This window comes from Nanorana parkeri, unplaced genomic scaffold, assembly GCF_000935625.1.
Source record: "Nanorana parkeri isolate BGI_ZX_2015 unplaced genomic scaffold, ASM93562v1 scaffold26, whole genome shotgun sequence".
NCBI lineage: Eukaryota > Metazoa > Chordata > Amphibia > Anura > Dicroglossidae > Nanorana > Nanorana parkeri.
The window spans coordinates 2,788,380-2,799,160 of NW_017306294.1; positions in this window are offsets into that span (position 1 = coordinate 2,788,380).

The following is a 10,781-nucleotide window of genomic DNA, read 5'->3' on the forward strand; positions in this document are numbered from 1 at the left end:
GTAATGTAGAAGAATGTGAGGGCAGAGCCCGGTCACAGTGAAGGTCTGCACCTATACTGTGCACAAAGTGCGGCTGCATATGAGCAGGGCGTGGTGTCATTGTAGAAGAGTGTGAGAGCAGGGTGGTGTCATTGTAGAAGAGTGTGAGAGCAGGGTGCTGTCATTGTAGAAGAGTGTGAGAGCAGGGTGCTGTCATTGTAGAAGAGTGTGAGAGCAGGGTGGTACAATTGTAGAAGAGTGTGAGAGCAGGGTGGTACAATTGTAGAAGAGTGTCAGAGCAGGGTGGTACCATTGTAGAAGAGTGTCAAGGGGCATGCATTAACCACTGTCACTATAGAATTGCAGAATGTTTTGATTCTCACCCTTTATTTGTATAATTAAGAAGTAGGATAACTATCAGGCAGAACAGTGTCCCGGACAACCTTAAGAAGGTGTGTTTATCACTCAGGGCCCGTTCACGCTGTCCAGTGCGTTCACCACACAGTCCCGTGAGATGAACACAATGGATCACATAGACATCGGCTCCCTGTGTTCTGGGGCAGGAGGGGGTGTGGTGATTCCATTCATGTCAATGGCACTGCAGACACACCTCCTGCCCGCAGTGCGTTCACTTGCACCAGAACGTGTGGAATGCCCTGCGTTCTAGTGCCGTGTAATCGCAAAAAATCAGGCATGCACTATTTTTTGTGATTGCACTGGACTAGAACACAGTGAGGGGAATTAATCAAAACTGGAGCAGGCAGACTCTGGAGCAGTTGCCCATGGCGACCAATCACCATCTCTCTTCAGTTTGTTCAGTTAAGATTTGAAAATGAGAGCTTGAAGCTGATTGGTTTCAGTGCAAATCTGCTTCATTTTGTCTGTGTTGTGGTACCACACATTCCAGTGCGATTACACGGCACTAGAACGCAGGGCATTCCACACGTTCTGGTGCAGGTGAACGCACAACGGGCAGGAGGTGTGTCTGCAGTGCCATTGACATGAATGGAACCGCCACACCCCCTCCCACCCCAGAACGCAGGGAGCCTATGTCTATGTAATCCAGTGCAGTCATCCCACGGTATTGTGTGGGGAACGCACTGGATAGCATGAACGGGTCCTCAACTGAGTGTAAGTCATTGTTCACACCAATTCAATGCATTTCTTTAAATTTTGCATTGAAGCCCGGGAAGCATTGCAATTGTGATCACTTGATCCAGGCTGCAGAGCTCAGGACAGGAATATGGACAGCTCTACCTACAGTGAGGACGGCTGGACTCTGTATGAGGTGATTTAATGCAGTTTGAAGTCCAGCACCCCCCCATCTATCCTAACTGAAACTTCATAACTCAGTACGCAGCTCTGCCTGGGAGAGAGTGTGCAAAATCCTGAGCTTTGTTGCCCACAAGATGATCACAATTGCAATTCTTTCCAGGCTTGAATGCAAAAATTAAGGAAATGCATATTTGATAATATAAATCAATGCATTTCTTTAATTTTTGCATTGAAGCCTGGGAAGCATTGCAATTGTTTAATACTTAATCCAGGCTGCTGCACATTCTCATACTGACAGAGCTCTGTACTGATGTAGGAGATGTACTGATCAGTTAGGAGAGATGGGGAAGGACTGCAGGAATATGGACAGCTCTATTGCAATTCTATCCAGGTTTGAATGCAAAAAAGAAAGAAATGCATATTTATTTTAATATTATTAAATATGCATGTCTTTCATTTTTGCAATAGTTAAACTTAGTTTTCAATGCAATGGATTTGGAAAAGTGACTTATGCAAGGCAGGCCGCAGGAATAAATAAAATCTATCACTTTCAATGTTTATTTGATTTTTCCATTCATTTATTTTAAAGTTATCCTCATTCATGACTACTCACCGTTGTTCGTTCTGAACTTCTAATAACAGCCCGGTGCCCGCTCAGATGAATTCCCGGCCGCGAGTTCTTCTTGTGACAATCGCCCAGTCACACCTGCCGTCGGCACAGCTCTACCGCTCTGCCACTCTGCACTTCATGGGGTCCGCCCACACAGTCGGGGGAGGAGCCTCAGCTGATGTCGACCCTGTAGGAACTCTGTGCCTGAACTCGAGTCGGGACCATGGCGGGGTGCCGGAGACGGTAGACTGCCACTGTTACCCTCCCGGCGGGTGTCACCCGGGTGTATTAATGAATACAAAGCCTGTATTAATGAATGCAAAGCCTACCGTGATTGGCTCAGCGCGGTATACTGTATGTAGCTGAAGGACGGAACCCGGAAGATGGAGGATGCTGCGGGGATCAAGGACAAGGTAAGAGACTGTAATCCCGAGTGTGGCTCGGGGTTACCACTTACGGTACTGAAAATTAACCCCAAGCCACACTCTGGAATACCGCCATGAAGGTTAATGGGTGCATTTAAACATTGTTTTAGGCTATACTCGTCTTACACGACGAGTATAGCCCAAAACCTATATTTTAACACAAAAAGTAGGGGGTCGTCTTATACGCCGGCAAATATGGTGTGTGTATATATATATATATATACAGGTAAAACTCGAATAATTAGAATATCGTGCAAAGTTCATTTATTTCACTAATGCAACTTAAAAGGTGAAACTAATATATGAGATAGACTCATTACATGCAAAGCAAGATAATTCAAGCCGTGATTTGTCATCATTGTGATGATTATGGCTTACAGCTCATGAAAACCCCAAGAACCCCAAATCCACAACCTCAAAAAAGTAGATTATTACATGCAATCAATAAAACAAGGATTGTACATAGAACAATATCGGACCTCTGAAAAGTACAAGCATGCATATGTTTATGAGTTCTGTTTTACCTATTATTTTTTTATATTAATCATTTTCCCAATCAAAATGGAGTTTTAGGCTGAGTATTGTGTACCCTAATAAGTCAAATAAGGCTTTTAACAATAAATTATATTTTTGATCTTATAAATATTTGATCATTTTGGCTTATTTTAATATGCACTTACTGGAGTAGTAGCTATGGGGACATCAATCTTGTATTGATGGATTTCCTGTTTGTGTTCCAAGTGTTACTGGGAACCGTAGGGTTAGTGGAAAAAGTAGGTAAAAGGAAGTTCTCCCTTCCTTCCCCAATAAAGAAAGCAGACCTTTTGAAATGTGTTATGTTAGGAGAGAGAGAACTACAGAGCTGGAGAAACTGGTTGACCTGAAATACTGCAATTTCCTTGTGAGCACAATATAATTTTATGTAAAGTGTAATACTATCCGAGAAGTGTTTTTTTTTTTTTTTTTTTTACCAGTAGACTAAGTGTGGAGACTTAAGAAGGGGCCCAAGAGAAGCATCCTGCATAGCCTGGGAGGAAGCCCTGGAGAGCAAGAATAAGGATTAAGCAGTGGAACAGCAGGAAGATGCTGCAACCTGGTGGGTGTTTGTGTGATCTTGACTGAGCTGTCATGGCTAGGACTGTGAGGTGGAGTGGATTCACTGGCATCCGCTGGAAGAAACTGTGCAGAAGGGTGATGGAGGATATTATTGGAATGTCCCTATACTAATTCCCAAGACTGGGCTAAACTGGAGACACCATAAGGGACTTACAATATTAGGCTGTATGCTTTTCTTATTATTATGTTATTGTGGATAATACTACCCTCTAGAAATGTTGGGGGTGAAATAGACTAAGGATGCAATTCATTGTCTATACACTGCTAGAGACTAAGATTATATCTGGTGTGATTCTAAAACTATAACTACAGTGATTAAAAGGATGTTCTATTTCGCAAAGGGGGCTTCTAAAGTGCTGGCTCTTTTTTTCTTTAGAATTGGTGACCATGGTTTTACTCTAAAAACAGGATGTCTTGCTGCACTCCAGGTTTTACTCTGACATTTCTTTTATGGGCATATCTGTGTTTTGATAGTGCTATTGACCTAAGTTTGAGCTTGCACTTTGGGTTGTCCATTGTTGGATACCTTGCTTGGTGGCTAACTCTCTGGTTCTGACCACAACCTTTTTTCTGACCTAAATATGATCCTTCCACACTACCTTCTCCTCACGGGTTCATCCCAATCAAAGAAAATACCTTAGAAGCACCAAATCTCAACCGTCTTGGAAAACTTTTATGTCCCGGTGACAAACAGGCATCACCAGCCCACAACAATACAACAGACAACTGCTGGTTAGATCCACTTAAGTGTTGCTAACAGTACCTTGTGTCGATTTGCCTCCTTCCTTTCATAATCTGTTTCTGTCTGTAAATATATGAAGATATGAGTCCCTCTAAAATGGTAGTGCCATTAACCCCTTCGTGACTGACGACGTACAGTGTACGTCGCCAGCATCGGGGCTGTTTAAACAGACTCCCGGCGACTTTTGCTTAAACTTGTTTAAAACTGTTTAAACTGTTTAAACTTGTAGAGCCGACTGTCGGCTTTAAAACAGAAGCGATCCTGGCGACTTACCTGTCGCCAGATCGCTTCTGTGTCCCGAAGAAGCTGTGTCTGTGTCCCCCCCGCCGGACACCCCTGCCGTGCTTCCCGGGCTCCGTTTCCCCTCCTACTGGCCCGGGACCGGCGATCTTGGTGTCTGCGGGGAGCTGGGGAGGAGGTCGACGAACTTCCGTTCATCGATCCCCCTCCCCGTTCTATAAGACCGGGCGCGATGCAGATTGCATCACTTCCGGTCCCTGGGCTGTCAGTTCTGGGCTCCTGGAGCCCAGCTATAAGCTATTAAGTGAGAGCAATAATTCTAGGGCCAGTTTTTTTGGGTATCCGTAAATTGATGACCTGTGGGGGCTTTTAAAGCGTCTTCTATTGACTTTTTGGGGTACTGCAGTTTTTCGCCGTTTCACGGACGCACGCAATTTGTAACCTATGCATGTTGGGTATCGTTTTACTTGTTGTAACCTCATCTTTTATATGTCATTTAAGAAATTGGTATTTTGTTGTGTTTTGGGGCATTAAATTAAAATTTCCACTAAATGTTGGGGTTTAATAAGGAGTTGCGCTAATATTGCGCAACATAAAAATTTGCAACTACCACCATTTTATTCTATAGGGTCTTGGCATTCAGAAAATATATAATGTTGGGGGGTTTTAAGTCATTTTCAGGCCTAAAATGTGGAATATAACATGGGTGCAAAAAATGAAAAAAGGGCTTCAGTCATGAAGGGGTTAAAGCTGAATTCAAGCAGTTATAAGTAAAAAATATATGAAAATACAAATGAATACAGCTATATAATCCTTATTTTTACTTTAATACAAGCACTGTAAGTACATGAAGTTGGTATTAGCCGATCATGGTCCCTGGAAAAGTGGAGCTCAGTGGGAGAGTGGGAGAAGCAGCACCCAAGCTGCTAATCAGGTGTGTTGCAGAAAAAGGAACATGCTGATAGTAGGAATAAACAGAGTGACAGAGAGATGAGCTAATCAGTGGCCTGCTTATCTTTTCACAGTCCAGTCTGAGGGCTAGGGTAGGAAGGAAACCCGTAAAGGACATGGAACTGTAACAGAGATAAATCAGGTTCCCTCCTCTGTCAGACAGGACTGAGCAGTTTGGCAGAGCCTTGTAAATCTCATTATTGGATGGACAAAAATAAAATCATTATGGCAGGTTAAAACAGCTCCCTTCTATCCACCCCCAAATAGGGATACCCCGTGCACTGTGCGACGGGTTGATACACTTGTTTGCCTTGCCTGTACCGGTAGTCTGGTCAGGCTATATACACCTATTGGTGTATTGCATATCTACCTCCTGCTCTTACCTCTCTTTTGCTCTGGCTACAACTCTCCTCTCCTTCTCCCCTCTGCTGCTCCCTGCTCTACTGATTTTGCTCCGCCTGGCGCTACTGTGCCCATTCTGCTCCTACCACCTCCTCCTACCGGGATCGTTACCGGCGCCCTTTCCTACTACCATGTCGGCCATTGCCTTTACATCCCTAAATGCACAGGGCTTGAATGTCCCAGAAAAACGTTCCAGATTACTGGCGGACATGAAGAAAGCTGGCTCTCAAATTGTGTTTGTTCACACACTTTCAGAAGGACCAGATTCCCAGGTTGTGCGATCGAGAGTTTCCCGTAGTGTATAACTGTTCCTCTCCGGTTTCGAAAACAAAGGGTGTTTCTATCCTCATAGCTAAAACAATCCCGTGGGCATATACAGATCAATATCTTGACCCCAATGGGAGGTTTCTCCTCTTGAAGGGTATGATAGGTGGCGTGTCTGTGACCCTTGCGAATGTATATTTCCCAAATACTGATCAATTGGGATTTATACGCACCTTAGTCCAGGTCCTCTTGGAATTTACAGACAGCATACTGGTGCTTGGCGGAGATTTCAATTTTGCCATGGACCCGTTGATAGACGTCTCTAGGGGTACTTCTCACCTGGCCTACTCCTACCTGAAAAAACTGAAGGCGGAGCTTCATCTGTTGCGATTGACAGACGCATGGCGGTGCCTTCACCCACAGGTTAGAGACTACACCTTTTTCTCCCATGTCCACCAAACCTACTCGAGACTAGACTATTTTTTTGTCGAACATAGGGTGCTTCCCCGAGTGGGCGCGGCAACAATTGGTAACATTCTCCTATCAGATCATGCACCCATACACTTGTCCCTGGCCCTGGCGGCCCCCGCATCCCCGTGGTTCGTGTGGCGCCTTAACGAATCGTTGCTACAGGATTTACAGGTTAAAGCGGAGCTGGAAACCGAGCTCTCGTCTTTCTTCGCTCTTAATGTCCCCTCCTCTCCCTCACCTTTAATCACATGGGAAACAGATAAATGTGTCATCAGGGGCATCCTCATGAAGCATGGGGCTCGAAAGAAGCGCGAGGGGGCCAGGCACGTGGCCACGTGTTTAGCCGCCTTCACTCGTTGGAATCCGCTCATAAACGATCTTTGGCTTTTGCCACCCAGACAGAGTTGCGACAGGTTAGAGAGGAACTCAACGACTTGTTGTTTTCCAAGGTGAAAAAGCATTTGCTGAATGGTAAGAGAACATTATACGAATTTTTGAACAAACCGGGGAAGCTCCTTGCACGGGCCTTGCGAGGGGCACGGGGCAAGACTTTTATCCCACATCTGGTGACGGGCTCGGGTTCGACGGTGACGTCATCTAAGGAGATTGCAGAAGAATTTAGGGCCTTCTATGCAAGTCTTTATAGCTTGCACCCTTCGGCAGCGGGACGGGCCCACACACTCCCTACGCCGGAGCTCCGGTCTTACATCCGGGACTCTGACATGCCTGCCCTAACCACAGAAGATCGGGAACTGATGGAATCTCCTATCTCCCTATCGGAACTGGAGGTGGCGATAAAGACCACTAAGCCTGGTAAAGCCCCGGGCCCCGACGGCCTCACTGCCGCGTATTACAAATTATTCCTCCCCCAACTCTCAGCTCACTTCCTTTCCACCTACAATTCCATCCTACAGGACTCTCCGATTCCTAGAGACATGTTGAGAGCATGGATTACTCTTAAACCGAAAGAAGACCGTGACCCTACTCTCTGCAGTAACTATAGACCAATTGCATTACTGAACGTGGACGTAAAAGTGTTCTCTAAAATTATAGCTAAAGGCTGCTCCCCTTAATGTCTCATCTCATTCATCCAGACCAGGTGGGGTTTATCCCAACTAGGGAAGCCAGGGACAACACATCCAGGGTCTTGAATATTATCCACTTAGCTAGATCTGGCAACACTCCACTGGTACTGCTAGCCTCCGACGCGGAGAAAGCGTTTGATAGGGTCAACTGGGGATTTATGCAGGCTGTCCTACAACATATAGGCCTCGGCACCAACATGCTTAAATGGATTTCTGCCCTTTACTCGTCGCCGTCGGCAGCGGTGAGAGTGAACGAAACTAGATCTAAAGATTTCTCACTATCCAATGGCACCCGCCAAGGATGCCCACTCTCACCCCTAATTGTTGTGCTTACCCTAGAGCCATTCCTAGGCACTGTCCGGAAATCTACCAACATACAGGGTTTTCACACTACAGTGGGGGAACAGAAAATCGCAGCGTATGCGGACGATTTGGTTTTCTTCCTCACTGACCCACTACAGTCTACACCTCACCTTCTAGCGGCCATCGATGAATATGGTGGATTTTCTGATTTCAAAGTGAATTTACCAAAATCCTCGGCTCTGTGTTGCCACCCCCGGTTCTCTCCCGTCTCCGAACGAATTTTCCCTTCACATGGGCGCATGCCCATCTTAAATAGCTGGGAACACTGATTACGGCAGATCTTTATTCTGCCAATTTTGTCCCATTACTGGCGGAGCCTATGGCGGACCTCCGCAAATGGTCTACATTCACCATCTCATGGTTCGGTAGATGCGCCGCAGTGAAAATGAACGTCTTACCTAGGGTTCTATACATGTTCCAGGTCATGCCAATTTTTATCCCACCCAGCTTTTTCCTACGTCTCCAACGAGCAGTGATGTATTTTGTCTTGGCCGGGTCCCATCCGAGGACGAAGACTCTAAGTCTTCCTCGGGACAAAGGAGGGGTGGGCTTGCCAGATTTCCACTATTATAAAGCGGTCCATTTAAATAGGGTCCTGGATTGGCACGTTCATCGGGACAACAAGATTTGGGTTTCTATCGAAAGGGCCACCCATCGGCTCCCGATAGAAGGGCTCCCTTGGTTGTCTTCCCCGTTACCATTGACGGTCCGAGAACACCCGCTGATTACTCCCACTATTCGCATTGCCCATGTGGTTTTGCGCAATACACAGTTGGCTCCTCTCCCGTCGCCATTGACACCGGTCATCGGTGATCCCGACTTCGCCCCGGGCGCGGAAAATGTTCGGCTCGCACGTCTTGTGACAGCAGACAAATTCAGACTGCTAGACTTCAGAGTGAACTCTGAATGGCTCACAAATCAGGCCTTACAAAGCCTAACTGACCCCCCCGCTTGACCTCTGGAGTGCCATGCAGATCCGGAACTTTCTGCGGGTCATACCCAGCCCCCGGGCACTAGACAGACCTCTCACGGTCTATGAAGGTCTTTGCGTAGGCTCTCTGCCCTCGCGACACGCTATCTCTACCATATATCAATTGCTGATTACACCCCCTGCCGATACCTACCCTTCCTTTGTGCGGCCTTGGGAGGATGAATTGGGGACCTTCTTTACGGAACAGACCCATACCATCATCACCATGTCCTTCAAGTCTTACATAGCCAGCAAAGTGCAGGAACTGGGTTACAAAATATTGTCACGCTGGTACAGAGTGCCTTGGCTCTTACACAAAATGAGACCCACCATTTCAGACGCCTGATGGCGCTGTGGATCGGCCCCAGGTATGATGCTACATACATTTTGGTCCTGCCCGATATTGAGACCCTTCTGGGACCAGGTGCTGTCTGTTATCCAAGACCTGACAGTGGCAGATCTGAAGAATAACACAGCGGCTTGTCTTTTACACATGTCAGCAGCTCCAATTTCCACTTACAGGCACTCGCTCACACGCCATCTGTTGGACGCAGCCAGAGCATCTATCCCTCTGTTGTGGAAACAAACGTGCCCTCCTACTATAGCACTTTGGCTCTCTAAGGTGCGGGAGGTATACGCCTTGGAAGACCTAACGGCCACCCTCAGAAACACGGAGAGGCGGTTCTTATCAACCTGGGAAGCAGGGATCTATTTTCAGCACTCGGATCGCTACAAGGATCTCACATCTAGGGGACCAATGGCCCTCCCTACTCCTGAAGTGACTGTACCCCATTGATTGTCCTGCATAAGGGAACAAGGCCAAGGTTGAGCCACATCTGCCTGAGAACGGGCACGAGGATGCCTTCCCTGTCCAGCGGCGCGGGAAAGGGTTCGGGTACCTCCCTCTCCCCTATCTCCTCTTCGGAACTTCTTAATCTGGCTCCTCAACATGCTTACTTCTTCATCTTTGCTCTCTCCCATCCTTTCCTTTCTTTGTATATCTCTTATGATGACTTTTGGTTACACCACAAATGACCAGTTATGTCATTATGTTATGTCTCCAGTGTTACATTCACTCTATATATGCGTTACAGTTGCGTAACCTACCATGTGCCATACTCCTATCAATATTTGTACCTTATTCTGTTGGTACCGGATTTATGCAGACACGCATGTTCTAAATGTCTCTCATATGCACCATTTTTGCATATTTGTAACTGGATGTTATATACCCATGTTATGTGTACTGTATACATATTCAGCTAGTAAAACAATTTTTTTTAAAACAGCTCCCTTATATGTATTTGATCTGTGTATTCAGCTGTTTGTCTGGAATTCATCTATAATTCTTTAGCATCAGTTCACTGCTTTTGAAGCAGAAGTGTTTCTCTACTTTATTTTCTGCCAGACTGACTTTTTTTTTTATAGCTTCAATGATCCTTCTAAAAACAGCCTCCCTCACTGGTGACTACTGTCAGAACAATCATTGAAGCTATAAAAAGGTCAGCCTAGCAGACAAAAGTGATAGGCAGTGTAAACTGAAGAAAACAAACTCTTCCCTGTGCGGCAGTAAAAATGCTAAAGAGTTAAATAGTGTTTCTATGCCAGAAGGACTTGTGGAGGCTTCACCTGTCTGTAGACAAAATCAGATCCCTAAGGACTAAAAGGGAAGAGGTCCCCAGCATTGCTACTGGATTGCTGGCATAAGCAAAACCCCAAACAGTAAAACAGGATATCCCGAGAACAAAAATAACTGTTAGCGGTACTGAAGTTTGCCGGAAAGACAGAAGCTATTGCAGCTTCAAGGATCATTACTTTCTTACAGAATAGTGGCAATGCTTTAATAATTTTTTTTTTGCTTTAACGTCAATTAATACTGCCATGGAGG